General features: G+C 40.4%; 1 long non-coding RNA gene across 1 annotated transcript in view; it reads left to right on the forward strand.

The window, feature by feature from the left end:
* Positions 1-11,491: 11,491 nt before the first annotated feature.
* The window catches only part of LOC121066335, a 57,549-nt gene continuing 49,858 nt past the window's right edge, over positions 11,492-19,182 (forward strand). Inside the window, exon 1 of the long non-coding RNA XR_005817684.1 lies at positions 11,492-11,547. This is a non-coding gene — a long non-coding RNA (uncharacterized LOC121066335). The remainder of the gene's footprint in view (positions 11,548-19,182) is intronic.

Genomic DNA, 19,182 nt, shown 5'->3' on the forward strand with positions numbered 1-19,182 from the left:
TAGTTTTATTTATTTTTTTGGCTACTCCAAGTACTTGTCTAAATCTTTTTTATGATTGTTTATCTAAGTTTCTCCCAAATGTTTCATCAATTGCTATCCCTGTTCTTTTATTCCATATGTTAACTGCTTCCTGTGTATAAAAGACAGTTTGCTTAAATTCCTTTGGCTCTTGACCTGTTCTTACCCTTGGCAGAGATGCTCTGTAATTTTGGGATTTTTTTTTTTTTTTGCTGAGCATCAATTGAATTGTCTTAGTGTCAGACAAAATGAACAGAAAGGCCACATATGTGTCATTTAACTTGTGAACTTGGCTAAAGATACAATAGATTTCATGAGATGGGTGCGAGGTGGGGGACAATCAGAGGTTGAAATTGAAGTTCCCAGGCTCTGACTACTGATGAAAATTGAAAGGAATAAGCATGCTAAGAGGCATTTATTATCAACCACAGTGACTTGTATTAAATAATAAAAGTACTCCTGCTCTGAGGAAAACATGAAGCCAAATCTATTACACATCTTTCAGATTTAGCAGGAATTTTACTAGTGAAAAAAAGAAAAAAGACCCATTTCAGTTTTTCAGTTACATGTTGCTACAGTATGGAGATTACAAGGGGCCAAACACATTGTGTCTGGTTTCAAACCCCGCTCCAGCATCATAATGTTGAAAGTTTTACTTCAGCTGAACTGTTATTGCATTCTGCTTAGAAACTTCTGTGGAAAATGAAGAAGACCCACTGGAAACGTGGAGTAAAAATGAAGTTACCAGCTGGCAAAGTGAAAAATCACATATATCAAGAAGATTGTGTGTAAGAAGAGATGAGGGTAGAGCACATTTAATAAAGAAATTAATACAGCATAAGTGCCTTACACAATATATATAGTAGAAGGACTTTGGCCTGTTTGGTAGAAGATGTTAGCCAAAATGCTATACATAATTAAGCTTTCGCTTATGTTGAATGCAAACATTTGCAAGCATACACATAAGCATAACATCTCTACACATTGAAAACATGGTTCTAAATTAAACCTCAGAGAAAGATTTATGCAGCTGTCTCTCTGGTAAAAACTAGTGTGGATCCACATAATAACACCTACCATAAAATTTGGTTATCTCTAGTTACCATGCCCCTTGCATGCAAAATCTCTGGGGGTCAGGCAGACCACTCGAGATCTCTTTGTTGGGCTCTATGTACCACGAGAACTCCTGCTGACCTCGATGGAAGGGCTGTTACCCAGCACCTCTTTAGGAGCATGGTGTTAACTGGGTTGCTCCAAGTGCTCAGCACTGTGGCTGAAATCCATGTTTCCCTTCCCTTCGGAGGTCCCCCCCACCAGGAGAGGTTTTTCCCTTCCTTTGCTCTGAAGATTAAGCAAAAAAATAAATAAAAAAAAAAAGGTGTTTTCTGTACAGCGAGGTGCACAGCATAATTCTGCCTTCTCTCTAGCTGATGTACTAATGTGTAACTGTAGGGTTTAATTTTACTTTACATTAATCAAAGAACAATAAAGGCCATAAAAACCCCACTAAGAAGCATTTCAAGTTAAGATCCAAAGCTAAATGCCATGGGATTTTGCCTATTGTCTTGTTTAGTCCCCCTATAAAGAGAGCTAGATAGCACGAGAAAGAAAGAAAAATTGAGCCCATGTTTTTTGCATAGAGATGGAGAAAACACATAATAAATTAGGGGGAGGGAGGAGTGAAATAAAGGCCAGAGGTAAACGACGTTTAATTGTGTGAGCTGCTCTTCCTCTTGTGGTTCCTGCCAGCTGCTGCTGCTATTGCTACCTTCCTGTTTTAAGATGAAAGCAATGATGGTAGACACGTGCAGACACACAAAAGAACCTATTTGGACTGGTGTGTCAGCTCATCTTTATCAAATGTTGCACAGGTATATTTTGTTGCCATGCTTCATTACCCCAGAATGGCGTGCCTGAAATGTTTGTCTCTTCTATAAACCCAATAGCTTTCCCAGTGAGTCACATTTGACAGAGCAATAGACAGGTATTCGCTTGCTGGCATCCGTTTGTAAAGCCTGGGCAATTATATATATATATATATATATATATATATATATATATATATAAAATTCATCCATCCATCCATATATATATACACACACATATATATACACACGTATACAGAGGAATACATATATACATACATGCATGTATACATAAATGTATATATATATGAAGAACATAAGAGGGAGATATATTATTCTTATTATTCATATATAGAGACTAGATGTGTATATTGAACTATATAAAAGATACACAGCACAAAAAATGCAAGCGTACGTAGAAAGAGATTTAAATGAAGTAAAACTTGTACAGAATTAATACAAGATAAAATAAATTATAATATGAATTTCCGAATCAAATGAATAAAGAAACTTCAGTCAGGAATATGATATTGGAAAAAAAAAAAAAGGTGGATATTCACTTACAAATAATTTATTTATAGGGTTTTTCACAGAGAGAAAAAAAATATGACACATCACTTTAGTCAGGAACTAATGTTAACAGTAGCCCAGTTCAAGAGAAGGAGGAAATGAGAGTCAGAGGAAGAATAAAATGAAGCATTTTATTTTTTCCTGGGGAAAAAGCATTATTTGGAGGAAAAAGCTGTGAGGGAAGAAATCAGTCCCAGCTGACGTGCTCCAGGGGCCTCCTGCACAAACAGCCAGCCAGGAAGGATTTGCAGGCATGTCTGCAGAGGGAGAGGAAGATTCAATAACAGCTCGGCCACCTTCATTAGTCTGAAACTAATTCACTTGCTAGTGCTTGGTATATTACTTAAATATATCAGATTGTTCACCTGTAACATGCCTCCTTCATGGGAGGGTGCAGCTGAGGGCCTGCTTGCTTCTCTGTGATGATGCTCTGGTTCCAGCCGTACTGAAGATGTGCACACACCAGGACACACATGTCACTATAGCAGAGGAGGGAGGACTAACCACGCTGCCAAATACTCCTTTAGGTGGAAAGCAAGCTGCAGACACAGGAATCGTGAGGTTGGTGCTGCTTCCTTGCCATCCAGGGAGAGGGCTAATGGCACGGGGGTGGGGGGAGCCCGGGAGCTTCAGAGCTGTAACCACACAGGACTTGCAGGGTGGTCACATCCCAGCGTAGTAACAGCACTGAAATGACTTGATGGATACTATTTTCATTATTATTGCTTTAATGCACCACTGTGGACACACCGTTCTGTACAGTAAAAAGTAACACAAGCAAAACACAGGCCCTATATATGCAATTACATCCACTGCAGCTCAAAAAGAAGACAATTAGTGTAGTGCATTCCCCAGAAAGCCATCCACTGAGGTCAGAGTTCGGGTATAACATTTCCTTTCTCCTCTCCCCTCCTAGAGAACCAGGCATTAGCAGCATCAAATCATCTGCAGAGCACTCTAGCTAAAAGGAGCACATTATGGGAAAGTAACAGGCAACGTAATTGCCTAAACAAACAGAGTTTAGACAGAAAGACTGTGGTCCTGGTGTTCCTAAAATGTGGTTGTGTTTGGCTATTTTTGTTGTTGTTGTTGCATATTTTCAGTAAGTTTTGTTGTTGTTTTGCTAGTGCCTAATGTTAAGAAACAGCATAATACATAGTTACCTTGATTTATTGCCAAAATTAAAATACAAATTTGCACTTTTTTAGTGAAATTATAATGCATGCCTACTAACAATTAAGTGAGAGACAAAAATGATCTGGACTCCCATATCTGAATTTTTTTTTTTTTTTTAATTATTGAAAACATCTGCAAAGCTAACTTCTTGCCTGTTTCACTATGCCCTAGTAATGCCTGACTCAAACGGGAAGCAGCTTAGACAGCTCGTGAGATGCTGTCCTTGCTGTAGGAGTGGAAAGGAGGCCAGAAATACCAGAGCTTCTGTAGCTCTGCTACATTTCCAGCCCATTTGAGCAGACTGACATGGTTTCAATGGGGTTTGGCTCGGCATTTTCTGGGAAGTTGGAGTCTGTGATTCCTCCCTCCTTTCCAAGTGCCGTGCTGCAGTCATCCTCCAAAAGCAGTGTGGATGAGGTGCTACCTGTTACTAATGACTGCTAAGCTGCTGCTGCCTCTCTGTTTTTCACCTGTCCACTCTGGGGCTTGCTTGTGTGAGGAAGGTGGTTTGTCTGCAGCTGGGGCTGGCACAGGAGACTACTAACAGCTGGGGGTAGATGTCCCCTTTGGGAATAAATTCAGAGAAAGGACATGGTAGCTCTCCTGTAATGTTGGCACCAAAATCATTGCTTGGTGGGCTTGGAAGTTCTCTCTGACATTTGTTTTTCTCACCCATTTTTGTTGCAAGCTTTCAGGATGTGTTCGGTTCCAGCCAGCTTGTTTCCAGCACCAAGGCTTTTGATCTTGGTTGGTGTGAGGCATCACCATCCTTTATCTGGTCAGTAATAGTCTCATACTGCTGATGCAATTGACCCTCCTCATGTGGGGTAACATCACATCAGGAACCCCTTTTCATGAGCCCTAGGTTTGAGAGAAGTGCTACAATTTCCACTGCAGAAAATCCACAGCCCTTTAAGATTTCTGCTATGTGTAAATTCATCCTTAAATAACCTGTGAAAAATCAAAAGCAGGGTGGGGTACAGGAACAGGGAGGAGAAGATTATGGGCTGAGAGGTGGAGGAAGTTGCTGAGAAGAGAGAGGAAGGAGGCCATGTGGAGCTATAGGGTGAGCAGGACCTTTGGATTAAAACTGTAATACCCAGTGTGTTTATAACCAACATTGTGGGGATTTTCTTTAAAGAAAATCCTCAGGCTACATAGGTGCCCAGTTCTTTATTTGATGAGGTTTTTAAGAGTGAACAGTAATTAAAGCACTGGAATCAAAGGCAAGGGAGCAAGAAATCTACAGGTGCCCCAGCAGCTTGTTGGTCCAGTGTATAACCTGGAACACAATTGGTAGGGTGAATTTCATTTTACATTACCTGTATATTCCCCTCCCTTTAATGATCTCTCTTGTGGTCAGACTTTCAGGGAGGTTGATGGAAATTGCTGTGAGCCCCTTCCTAAACACAGATAATGGCGGATGCAGTGTTGCGTTGGGTTAGTCTTCAGCCCCGTGTCTGACCTCCTCTGTGTGTGTGTGCATCTAATAACAAATATGTATGTTGATAAGTAGTATTTTATGAAAGAAGTATTTGCGTAAGATATTATGTTGGCTTGGACATCTGCACGTGGAATGAAAACTGGCGGAGCAAAACAGAGTAATTCTAAAAGGTATGTGCCAATTATAAAGCTGGTGTGAGAGAACCTGCTGGGACGGTCGTGGTGAAATCAGATTGGCAGAAATAAGGGTTGACATGCTAGTCAGGAGAAAGTGGCCGATTGATAACATAACTGTGGTATGTTAACGGTGTTAAAAACGGCTATTATTAACTCAGTCTATTTATTTTAATTTGGAGGCTTGAAAGTCTTAATAATTATTTAGAAGTCATTTTGGTCTCTCTAGTTTTTTTTGGGTATTTTTCCTTGTTTAGTTTCTTTTTTGTAGGGCAATGTAGGCTGAGTGAGCTTCAAGAAAATGAAGTACCAGGGAGAGGGCAGAAAATAGTCTGTTATTTCATGTAGCCTAAGAAAGAAGCAACACCTTGGAGGTGAATGATAGATATTATTATAAAAGAGTTGTAGCTCAGGGCAGGTGAGCAGTGTGTTAATGAGGAGCCACCTCCTGCTTTCTGACAGATGACTGTCATTGTTCAAATGCTGCCATCAGATTGATTAATAACTGGGTTGTCCTGCCCTGCAGTTGGAGTAGACTGTCTTCATTCTTCCACTGATTTCTCTAATCTGCTGACCTGAAGATGACCCAATAGAGGTGGAGCTGAGATTAGCATTTCATTTCTTGTTGAACAACAAGATAAAATTCAGAAAGGAGGAAAAAAATACAACTAACCAAAACCTCAAAAAGACTGCTACTGCCCCCTGTGCAACCCCCAAGCCTATTCAGCATGTGTGAGAGTAAAAGTCTCAGTCTTATGAATAGGTAGTTTTAGTATTTGAGACATTTATATTTTTAATAAAGATTTAAATCGGTCATGTTCATTCCTGCAGTGTCAGCTTAACCTATATGGAAAGATGTATAGGGTCTCTTCAGAACACACAAAGGAATGTAAAGACCTGTGTATTGAGGGGCAGGGGAATGAGCTGATATAACATAAAAATGCTTGCTTTGCCTTAATGTCTCTTAATGTTCGCTAAATTCACTATTAAAAGACCAAATAGTAAACAGCATGCTTTGACAAGTGAAATATGGGCGTATTATCCCAGATGACTGTTATTATGTGGAAAGAATGGCAATTCTCTTTCAAGATTTGTGTAATTTTCTCTCCTTTTTTGATTTTAAACTCTTCTGAAAGCAATGGCATGGTGAGTTTACCTTTTTCCTTGTCATATGTTGGCAAGGTGTGATGGTTCTCATCTGCTTCGGGAGCACGAAGCACAATATAATAGTCAACTTGAGCCAGAGGGATCCTCGTAACTAATTAGGATTCAATTTTCAGACTTTTTGGAGCATTGCTTTGGCCAAAAGTTACATGAAAATATCCTTCAAATAGCTTGTGAAATTGGCTCATTTCTGGCACTCTTTTAAAATTACTGATCCTTCTATTACATGGACCAGCTCCGCAATTTAAGACTTTTTTTATTTAAATGCAACATTTATAACATTTTACAAGAGTACCCTTTATTCCTTCCATCTTCCTGGAGGACAAGGTACCCCCCACTTTCTCATTACTTATAAAAGCAACCAAGCTTTTCTATGCTGGAAATCCACAATAGAGGAGAAAGCTCTTATGGGATTTAGCTAATCAGGTGCATAGACCTAGAAGCGCTCCCATTTGATTGTGTGTACTTTGTTCATGTCTACGTACTTTATAGAGTACTTTTAGTTGACTTAAAGTATTAAGCCACTCCTGAATTAGCTGTATTGTTTCTACAGAGGACAACCTTCCCTTTTTAACTGAGGCTTATGTTTTCAGATATAAGCAACGAGAAGCCAAAGCCAATAATTATCAGCTCCAAAAACAGCTTCAAATCTCCACGCTACAGTTCTGAATCATGATTGGTGTTTAAAACACACAGCCTTGCAGCGTGGAAGATTGCTTTACGCTCACAAAATACATAACTAGGTGTTAGAACAAAACAAAAGCCAGGAGAAAAGGAAATAAGAGGTTTGTCAAAAGAAAAACATAGCCAGCTGCTCATTTCTGATACTTAATATCTGTAGCACCATAGTTCAAGTCATTTCTTTGCTGCAGAGTCATTTTTGAATGGTTATCTCTGCCTGCAGAATGTTGCTTAGAACAGGAAAGGAAACTTTAATGTAGGTCAGCCTATAATAATAAAGGGTTTTTGAACACTGAAGATTCCAAATAGTAAATCAGTTCCCCTTTTACCTAAAGCTACGTGTCTGTAATGTATTCATCTTGTCCTGTGCAATGTACGTAACGTGGTGCTTTATTCGATGCTGGGAGAACACCCCATGTCTCCACATGCGGTCTTGGTAAACTGGTATTTCTTTTCAAGGAGCTTCAACTTGGAAACATGTTCTTCATCCACTTGGATGAAGAGCCTGAGGTAGGTGTTGCTGTCCTCTTGTGCAAACACAATGGGCTGCAAATCACTTTCAGTTTGTATAAAAGAGTAAGCAGGAGGTTTCTTTGTTGCTACATGGATAATATTTAGCATAGGCCTTCAATGAAACTGGCTGCCTCTGAAGTCCAGGCATTAGCACGTTATCAGGAGGCACATTTGAAAGGGTGCCTTGGAGTTCCGTGAGTTCAGGTGAGCGACTTCTAAAACCCTTGAAGTAACTGCTATGGAAATTCTCCATTTAGCTAAAGGACACTGTTAAATCAATTCTGCTACATAGAGCTATGTTTGAGTAACATAAAAGCTTGGCTTTAAACCCATAAAAGCCAGGAAATTCAGGGTTAAGGCTGAAAATCCTGACTACAGCTCTGGCCCTAGCACATGGCCTTTTGCCAAAAGAATAACAATAATGCAAAAAAAAAAAATTTTTTTTTGTATTAAGGCAGCAGAGGTATACTAGATTTCAAACTCCACTGTGGCCTTTTTTCTTTACAACACTCGTCTCTTCACTCACTTTTCTTTACTCTCTTTCATTACAGCAAACACTTCTCACATATTCTGCTTTAGATACCTGAGGTAATGGATATCTTTCTGTATATAGAACTGGTGATATCACAGTAACATAATCACTGTGAAATGGCAAATGTTGTCTTTTCAGCAATGTCCTTTCAGCAGTCCTTAAAATTCCTATCTTAGGACTTGACAAACCGGTATGCTGCTGCATCTGAAAAATTCTTTTTTATGTTATCTAGCGAAGCCCCTTCTACATAAGCTGTAACTCAGAAAGGAGGAGATCATCCAAGAGTTCCAGAAGGCAACAGAGAGAAGTTTTGGGGGAGAGAGTTGAGCTGCATCTGCTTTCAGGAGTAGGACAGACTAATGAAGGAGCAGGAAGTTTTGGGGAAGAGAGTTGAGCTGCATCTGCTTTCAGGAGTAGGACAGACTAATGAAGGAGCAGGAAGTTGGTACTAGGAGAGCAATTTAAGAGTCATGGTGCAGGCTGCAGCGAATTCACAAAGTGGATTCAGAATAATCCTCATTTAGATGAATGGCAGAATCCCCATCGACCTCAAATGGGGCAAGTTTTCAACCTCAGGCCCCCACAAGTTTATAAACAAGATGGTTAGCATTGCATTTGCATATAGGCAATCTTGAGGTCCCTATCTGTTTATTTTAGTTCCCTTTCTTGTAAAATCCGCCCCCCCCCCCCCCCCCCCCCAAGAAATATGGAAAAGAAACTTAACACTTGATTTATTCTGATGTGTCTTCCAACATGTCTTCTTTGACTTGACACTTCTTATATTGGCAATGCAAGCACTAGCTAAAATGGTGGAAATGGGGACAGTGTGTGGAACTGGAGCTGGATGTTGGAGTCTCTTGCAGTAACTAGCTAAGTATTTGTTGCTGGTTTCACGAGGAAATTGATTTGGCATATTTAACGTTGTTTCTTTATTTTATAGGTAATGGACTATTCCCATAGCTCTGTTATAAAATAGTGCATATATATATATATATATCACAGATTTACAACTCTGCTGTTTCACTAGGGATACACTTAATGTGGTATAAGTCTGTATATGACAATTAAATTCACATGACCCACAGACTACCTCAGAACCCAAAATTGCCCTTTACATATTACAAGAGAACAATGATTACCCTCTAATCACTTATTAAATCTGCTTTTCCAATGAAATTTTGTCTTTCCAGGGCCTAAAAAATTGAAGGAAAAGTCTGGTGTGTTTAAGAAAAACCAGTAATGTCACAGTGCCCATTATCTGTACTTCTGCTAAGTGTGCTCTAAAGGCCATTATAATGTTTCTTCCCCTTCACAAACTTATTGAAAGAAGAAAACCTTTTGTTCAGAAGGGTCGTATGTGCATAAGTGTCTAAGCAACACTGGAGATGGATCATTTGATGTGGTGAATAATATTGCACTAAACTAGCAATTAATTAACATGTTTGTTATTTGCATAGGTATCTTGTGCCAGATAAATGAGTCTCGGTCCCAATGATGACAAAAGCAATCTTTTTGTTTTTGAATTGGTAATAGGGTGTGGATGAGCAAATGTATAGTCTGTAACAGAGGGAATCTGAGCTCTGAATCTGCCATCACCTTGTGGTTTTGGAACGCTCAACTGCTGGAGAAATTCAAAGTCTTACCTGGTGACTGGTTTGTTGCAACGTTTTCTATTGTTGCCATAAGCTATAAGTGCGGGAGCACAATGTTTTCTGCATTACACTTGAGATGCCCAGAGTCTACAAAATGAGAGATTGAGGCTTGGCTGAGTCAACTCAACATTTCATTTTCCTGAAGCTGATAAATACACTTTCATTTAATTTACTGTGGGAAAGTCTTTAAAAGCAAGGTCCCATGGCACTTTTGGTGGTAGCAGATTTCTGCACCTGGGTTTTTGGCCAAGGTAACTGTGTACTAGCTGTCCCCTTGACTACCATTCTTCATCCCGGAGGTGACTGAATTTCAGTGATGGGTGAAGTGATTTTTCTGCTTTGACTTGGGATATCTTTGGAAACAAAGACTAAAATAAATGTAAGATATAATTAAACACACAGTGCAGATTTTATTTATGGGGGAAGGGATAGGCAACCAGTCCATTTCAAACTAGCTTAAAAAGGAAGTACGTTAAGCCATATTTTCTTCCTTCCTTTGCGTATTATGAACTTACTTTCTTTTTTTTCTTTTTTTTTTAATGAAAAAGAATATTTTTTCTAAGGCAGAAGTGAACTACCCCTTTTACTGAGGGTCATAAAATTAGCAGGAAGACCTCTTCATCTCCTAGCATGCAGATAAATTGTTCTGTTGTCCTCCCTGTCTCAGAGCTGACTCTGATGGGCTTCACTGTCCCAGAACATGCAATCCGTGACTAAATGGAGGGCATCACCTGTGCTCTAAAGGCCAGACTGGCACCTGCTAACGAGGTCTGCAAGGTAAAACATTAAGTCCCCCTCCAGAATCCAGACTTTGATCTCATCTTTTAGCAGCATCTTAAACCAGTGTGTTTATGTGGGTGTTCAGGCCTCCAAAGCCTTCACAAACAGCAATAGTCAGGAAGCTTTCTTATGAAAAAGAAAAGGAAAAAAATGCCAGTTTTCACTGGGTGAAACAACTGTTTTCTGCACACTAGTCTGGGACTGAGCCAAAGCTGTGAAAGCTGACTATGATTTTTGACCCTTCTCATAACTACTTTCCCTCATCTGTAGAGGTGAGTAAAACCATGCTAAGTACACTGCACTTCTAGGCTCTGATGAGGAGAGTCAAACAAAGCCTGTATATAGAAGTTTTAATGCTGATATGGCTAAGATTAACCTCTGATTGAGCCTGAGGTTTGTAGTTGAGATCAGCTACAGCTGCAACACCTGGACCAGAGTTTCACAGGAGTCAGGGGATCAGATTGCTTTGGCTTGGACCCCTACTCTACTGTGGACACTTTTTCATTAGGCTGATCAATGGTCCCCCAGATTGGCCCCAACATCACCCCAATTTTGTGCCATGGTAGATGAGGTGGTGTTGCAGAGCTGGAAAATACCCTCAGATCTCAAAAGAAAGATGCAAAGTCCTGTAACCTAGTTATGTTTATTCCTACATGCTCACACTCATGGCATATCAGGAACTCAGGGCAGCCAATTTTTCAAGCAGTGCTAAAACATGTATTTCACATTGGTGAAAGGGAGGGTCACCGAGTACTTAACCCTGCTCTTAGCCCTTCCTCCAGTTTTCTCTTTCTTGAACCTGAATTCAGCTGGAACCATTATTTTTAGAGCTGTTAAATTTAACCCCAAACTCACCCACCCTTCCAGAATCCTATTGTTGTGTCACAGTAATGATGTAATACACAGTCATCGTGTAACCAGGACTTGTACAGTACAAAGCCCATTTGCACCCATCGGAGTCTGCAAAGCAGCATCAACCGTAAGCCCCTGAACCGTCCTTGCCATGTGGTTTGCCATGTATTATGAGTCTTTACCTCTGTGCGCCCATGCTCTGCAGATGTTTATGGGGATCCATTCAACATGGACATTTTCCTTATCTGCCTGTGCTGAGCTTAGGCTGGTGGTAGAGTCTGATTTCTGTCTTCCTATGATGAAAGAAAGAACCTTCCTTAGTGGAGAAGTGTTTTTCTTTTCTTTTTTTTTTCTTTTTTTTCCCCTATAAGTGCCTACCCACCCTTAACCTGTTTATTTTCCAGTGTAAAATGATTTGGGGTTGCCAGCCTGGTTAACAGACTGGTTTTGATCTAAAGCAATGTAGATTTGGTGCATTGAAGACACAGCTCAAACTGAACCCCCAAAAGCAAAGCCCTGTTTTTGGGAGCCAGGAGGCTGGTACTGCATGGGCATGTGGTAGCATGAGTTGGTACCATGCTGTCAGGCTGGGGATAGGCAGCAGAAAGAGGCTGGAAGGACCCATGTTTCAATTATCTTGCAATTCAAACCCACTGTTTGGCAATCTGTAAAATCCTCCCTAGCCTTTTAAAATGTTTATGTACAGATGGATCCCTTCTCCAGGCCACCAGAGTTCCTCGGGACAGGACCCCTCTCATATCTGGAAGTGCTCTATTTATTCCCCACATAGAGACAGAAGGAAAGCAGGGCCAGGAGCTGAGCTGAGCCTGCAGCACTCATCACTAACATGGGTTGATCCCCACCTGGCTCTTCCCTGATGGGGTGCAGCACCTGGCTCGGGTGCCCTGACCATGGGCACCCATGGCAACTGCCAAAAGTGTGCATCAGTCGCAGGATCTGTGCCTTGTGTCACACCCGAATATGGCACAGGTTCATTTTGCAAGGATTGAGCAGGGATATTTCAGCATTGGCATCAGTTACCGACAGGCTTTCAGTCAAGAGATTTTTCCCACCTGCATGTTATAAAACCATAGCAAATGGAAACTGTAATCTCTCGACATTAAACAAATGAAGAAGCTGCATTCTGAAACTCATAAGTCACCACCAGCCTTTACCAAATAATAACAATTGCATTGCTGATGGTCCTGTCTCTCGCTGTTAGCACATTGAATGACAGCGAGTAGTGTGTGCTAGCGAGAGCACCTCATTTGCTCCAAGTACTGTGAGCATTCCTGTAAATCCACAGAGGCTCTTGATAATCTTTTGCAGGTGGTCATATTTTAAATATTAGAAAAAAGTGGAGTAACATATTAAAACAGGAAGATAAGCATTTCCTCTGTTTGTTTTCTATTCATTTACTGAAGAAATGTATCTTATTTGTGTCACCTATTAGCTGGTTTTGTGAAATCCTGACGGATTGATGATTTCTTTTCTTTTCTTTTTTTTTTTTTTAATTCTGATTTGCAACTCCACAAAACCATATCTCTAGTGCAAAGAATAGACTGGAGAAGCAAGATAACTACTTTCCCAACAATACCTGATAGCTTCTAGAAACAATGATAGTAAGATTTAATCTGAATAAGTAGCAAGATTTTAAAATGTTGAATAGAGGTTATTCAGATAAATACTACTTTTCCCAGCAAGCATGCACAAAGGGAAAGGCTGCCTATTGATAATTACTAGAAGATTGCAATCCAGTTATTGTGGCTGGTGGACCTCTACCTGATTCACATACAAAGGGAACATACAGGCATTGCATGTTCAGGAGGCCACATTCAATCTCATTTAAGGGGATGTAACTTTGGGTACAAAGAAATCTCTCCATCTCTGGCTTAACTCTGCAGAAAACACTCTGCTTAAAAAGTCTACCCAGGCCAGATGATCTGACACAAAAACTACAGGGACGGAAAATATGTATGGCAGTGATTGAATTTTCCCCTTCCAAATGCTTAAAATATATCAGAAATATACATCTCACCCTCTTGAAATAGGTCCATTGGAGAGAATCTTCAGGGTTTCTGTTTAGTTTGCATTTCCTTGTAATCAGCTATCATGGCAAACACCCTCTCTGACTATTAGTGGGCACGGCCTTCCCCATGACCAGGGCAGGGTTTATGCAGGAAGGAGTGGCTGGGGATGGATTTTACACTAAGCAGTCACAGTCTTTTCTATTACCACCTTGCTGTACCTGATACACTCGTCTTTTAAAAAGTCTTTCACACACATAACTAATTTTCAGTGAAACACCTGGCAGAACTCATTAGCCTAAGTTTATGGTGTAATTTGGCTAGGAATAAAGTTTCTGGGACTACCGGTTAGAAAAAGGAAGCAAACCAGATGGAAATTGATAGAACAAAAAAAAAAAAAAAAAAAAAAAAAAAAGGAAAAAGAGAAAAAAAGTCAAGGTTAATTTATTTTCTAGTGATATATATATAACCTGGGACACATTTAAAATGGCAGTTATTTCCTCCTGTAATTAATGATTTTGCAGAAAACAAACTAATTTTTCTTGCAATCTAATTGTGAAAGAAAGGATTGAGATGTTTATTGCATGATATACTGATTTTTCCAGAGATTTGAATGATATACCAGAGTCCTGAGACAGATTATCTTTTCTGAGATTTACCTAGGCCTTTGCCTGCTGATGCCAATGCAGTATATTAAATTGTTGATTTTAAGCAGAGTCTGGCAACCTGCATATGAGAAGTCATTTACTGAAAGCCATCAAGCACTTGGGGCCTGTTAAGATCATTCTTTTTTTTTTTTTTTTTTCTGTTATCATGTATCATCATTTGGTGTTATATGGGATGCTCTGGGAAGGCAAACCTGGGGCTGAAGGTCGGGCCCTCACTGGTGAAGCAAAATTGTTACTGCCGCTTAGGTGTACACAGGAAATCAATAAGGTTGCTAAACTGTCTTTTCTTAAGCAGGCCACTTAAGTAGCCATTCCCTTCCTCTAAATGCAAGTAACTGTTAATTAATTAATTTACTAAGCTATGAATATGGCTCCCTGTCACTCTGATCTTTATTCCTGATAGCGCATGGTGTTAAAATCCATGCTTCCTTGCATTTCTGGTCACCTGAAATGAGGTAGGCCTAGTCTGGGAACTCTTGATGTGGAATTGGAAAAAAGAAAGCAGGAAGGTATATTCTTTTGTGGTACTTTTACTAATTGTGTCTTTATGAGTGGATTGTTCAAATTAGACCTCTCTCCACCCTTTAATATTAGTCCTATTGCTTTTTTTTTTGTCGGCAAATATGGATAATAAGGTTTCACCTTAAAGGCATGAGGTTGGACATTAGATGATGAGAGTTTGTTTCTTGGTCCTCCCTTAAGCAAGTCATTTTATCATTCTGCCTTTCTTCTCTCTATCAAATGGAGATACTGCCTTTCTCCCAGTTTTAGTCCGTACTGCCTGCCTGGGAATGTGAACTCTGGGGTGCATGTTGGCTTCCACCAGCAAAAGAGGAGTCCATTTTAGGATAGAGCTGTCAGGCACTGTTAATCTGAAGGAGTCTGAAATGGAAAGCCTGGAGAGTGATCTTTCCAACTTTGTTGCTTGGTCTGGGATGAGCATAAGCTCTGTCTGCAAGACAGGAAATGAAAAAACTGCTTGAAACAGGCATCTACCCACAGTATGACCTGAAACACGGGTCAGAAAAGCCAGCAAACCCACTAATACCTCTGGAGGAGACATCTGCTTGTGCTGGTGCAATGTGGGGGAGGAATGAGTGGGAAAGATTGTTTAATACATTGAACGTATTAAACACGTATGTTTAATACGTGCTGCTCCTCTTCAGTAGATGTGGTGAAAATTTTGAGGTCAGGAACAGTCACCTTCTACTCTGATTTGTATGTTTGAATTGGTGAGGCAGCAAATGCAGACTGGAGCAATAAGATGAATGACAATGCAGCTCATGCTGTTCCTGTGTCTTGGACCCTCAGCTATGAGGAGACTTCCCCATTCTGCAGAATGATGGAAATAATGTTTTGGGCATTTTGTTTTGTCTCCCTATCTGGTCACTGACTGTTGCAGTATGAGTATTATTAAGGCCAGTCTTAAAAATCTGTTTTTAAAGTGCTTCTTTTTGTGATATCTCATAATTAAAGTTCAGTGAACAAGTTGAGTGATAACAGGGGAGTTCTGGTCTGTTTTATGAGGCAATACTCTAGTTCCTGAGTGGATGAACCGGGAGACCTTTCTCTCTTACATGGGAATTGGGTAATTGCTGGGAAAACCAGAGTCGTGCTCCTTTTGTTAGTGTACTGTAAGCTTTTAAAAATAAAGTAGCTGGTCTCTCTCTAAATAGCGACTTTCATGGAAACTCTGGTTCCCAAAGTTGCGACCTTCAGGCCGCTGGAGTTACAGGCAGGATCCACTTCCAGGCTCCACAGCTGGCCAGTCTGGCTGTGGCTGCTCAAACCTCTGGATCCAAGTGCTCAGGAGGCTGAAGGGATTAGGGATTCCTTGCAACTCAGATGCACTTCTAATTAGAAAAGAAATACCAAAAATACTTTTTAGGGAAGGAAATGGAAGCCTAAAAGCAAAATGAAATTACAGGTCAGTCTTCAACTTAGTGGGCTGATGCAGAACATGGATTTAATAATAAAAAAATCCATTCTGAGGAGGAAACAAAAAATCAAAATTATTAGATGGATAAAAGACAGAATGGCTTAATATGTAACAGCATCCTCTGAAATATAAGGCAGAGGGAGACCGCGAGTGAGTTCAATAACTTTAAAAAAATAAATAGAGCTAATAGTTGAGAAGCACTGGAAAAGAGACTGGCTACACTTGGAGGCATCTATGGTGAGGTAAAACAGCAGTGGGAAATTAAATATAATATAGAATCAAATTTTGACAATATAGTGGTTTTTAAAAGAACAAAGAAAGAAACCTGCTCTACAGAATTTAATTTGAATCATTCTTGCTTCCTTATAGCATTTAAGCAAACCCGGTACAATTTCACATGCTCAGTTCGAGCTAATCAGAAGATGATTTATTAGGTTTTTAAATATTTCTTGGTTCTTTTGACATTTCAATAATACTGTTTTCCGTACCTATACTGCTGTTAGTTTGGAGAGCTTTTAGATACTGAACCTTTAAGCAGGCTTTAAGTAAGTCTGAAGCCAACAGAACATCATTATTTACTTTTATTTTCCTTTAAGGACAATTCAATCTTCCTTTCACAGTTGGTGCAGCAGCATTAATAAATTCTGAATTCTCTGCGTTCAAGACAAAGCTATCGTTGCTGCCCAATATTTTGGATATCTTGGTGAGGGGAATTTCCCAGCTCTCGCGCTAAGCCACAAGCTGCAGCCTTGTGAACATTTTTGCTGTGGCCTGTTAAGCTTCCCTCCCTGTTCCCAGGCAGGGCAGATAGCCAGTGAGAGGTGATGAGTGCTTTTCATGGTGAGGAACAATACACAAAGACTTTCCAAATTAATTTAACATTCACCAGGAATGCTGTTGGCCACATCAATTTAAGATATGCTGGCAAGCAGGAAATTATGCTGCATGTTGATGATGTTTCTACCCCCTCCCATCACTGCTCTCAGCAGCCCCCTCCCCAAGACCCCCTGTGGAGAGATGGAGGAAGAGAGTTTTTGTCTTTTTGCAAAATCTAATTGTGGTGTGTGGCTGGGGAAGGTCGGGTTGGGGGAAGGCCAGTTGCACAAGCTGCAGTGGCAAACCACAAGACACCTCCTGGTTAGTTCTGACCCCGTGGACCCAGTGTCATCTTTGAGCCCAGGGTCTCATTTTGGGGACGCCATCTTCAGGGAAGGAGGTGGGAGATGGGCTGGCCAAAATGTCACTCCGCGCTGTTGCTCCCTGTGGAGGGAGGCATCAGGTCTCATCTGTTGCCAGGGCTAAACTCACTGAAAACTTGCTATGATTTGCCACAGTTTGCAAGATTTTCACTTCTGAGTGAAGTTAACACCTGCCTAGAAGCTACCTCCATGCCATCTGTGAAACAAAAAGGCTGGAGTTCTTCTGGTGGCCATGTCTCGGGCAGGAGGTGGCGATGACTACACCCAGGTGCAGGACTTGGCACTTCTTGTTAAACTACATGAAGTTCCTGCCAGCCCATTTCTCCAGCCTGTTCAGGACCTGGAAACTGAGGTGAACTGGTGCTTTGTAAGATGAAAACAGGAAAGGCCCAAAGAAGAGGAGAGACAGGGTCTGTGCACATAAGGTCCAAAGTATGAGAACTGCAAAGATCAAGTGGGAGATACCTGAGATTTCTAGGGGCAGTTTTACAAGGGATTTTATCTTTGAACTGCATAGAAGCAAACCAATACTACAGTGTTAGGGGTGATATAAAAACCTCAGTCAATTGGATCAAGTGCATCTAAGACGTTTTGAGGAAGTGTGATGTAGAAATAATTAGGAAAATGGCTAACAATCAGAAAATCATTTACTGTTTATATGTAGTACATACCTTCTCGTTGTGCTTTGTCATGTAGAAAATACAGACCTCTAGATCCCCATGTTATTCCTAATTATACAGTCCCTGAAATTATACAGTCCCTGAAATTATCACCAAATATTACATAATCAGTCAGAAAAGACACAATTTCCAGAGCTTAGCCCTTAATCTTATTTCTTAATTTCTTCCCACTATTCCTGCAATTCTTTTTCTTGTCATATTGTGACTGCAGCATGGCTTTAACTAAACTCTGCACTCTCTCAAGTGCTTTGCATTTATCTCTTGACACCATGTGGCCCGTGAAAGTTTCTTAAATCAGCAGTGGGAGCATTTCAATAGTAAGAGTAGAAGACCTAAAAGCTTCAAGTTGAATTCAAATGAGCAGCCTGGCACAAGTATTTGCATGTCTAGTTAAATTAGCCTGTAGTTAGACCATGCAACGTGAGTTTTGCTCTTACTGTGGTCACTTGCAATTGTTGAGGTTACTGTAAAAAAATCTAGTAAAAAATGACATGCTTCAGTGTCGAGAAGTTGGGTCCCTCTGAGTGACTGCAGTTTAGGGCTCAGAGCTGCAATTGAGTTACTGCAGTTTAGCAGGTTACCATGCATCAGCTAAGCTGCAGAAACAGTCCGTGTGTGTCCTCTTCGCCTTTGAAAAATGTAAGGTGATATGACTTAGTTTAATCTATTTTCGTTGCAGGCTAAATTGAATTATCTCATATTTATGATGGGCTATAAGGGCACTCAAAGAGAGTTATCTAGGTTCAACTGATCTCTGGTAACTTGCTTAGCCATGGTAGCCTGACTGTGGGTATAAACCCTGAGCCACCTTGTGCTCGTAGGAGAGAGCTGACGTGACTTCAGTGGACACAGATTTATAACTCCCGATGAAGTAGTTTGGGATGTGGTCAGCCATTGACAGAATGGCTGGAATTGGCTTTCAAAGGAATAGAGCTGTTGGCAGGGTGCTTTCTTGATGGGTTTTTGATCCTGGACCGTAGTTGTCTTTCCTGGTCTTCAGAGTCTGTATTGGTTTGAACTGCAGAAGCACAGAGGCTTGCTTGCCTTTCCTTTCTTCCTCTTTTTTTTTTTTCTTTTTTTTTTTTTTTTTTTTTCAGGTAGACATTTGGGATAGAGTTGGGCTTAAAGCTTTAAGTCCCTGTGGGTTTTCTGTGAGGGTGTTTTGGTAGAGTCAATTAGTTTTAAATTTGATTGTTCTGCCATAACCTAAGTATTCTAAATTTAAATGTTAAGTGTTGCACTGAATGTT

Source organism: Cygnus olor, chromosome 2 (assembly GCF_009769625.2).
Source record: "Cygnus olor isolate bCygOlo1 chromosome 2, bCygOlo1.pri.v2, whole genome shotgun sequence".
Taxonomy (NCBI): domain Eukaryota; kingdom Metazoa; phylum Chordata; class Aves; order Anseriformes; family Anatidae; genus Cygnus; species Cygnus olor.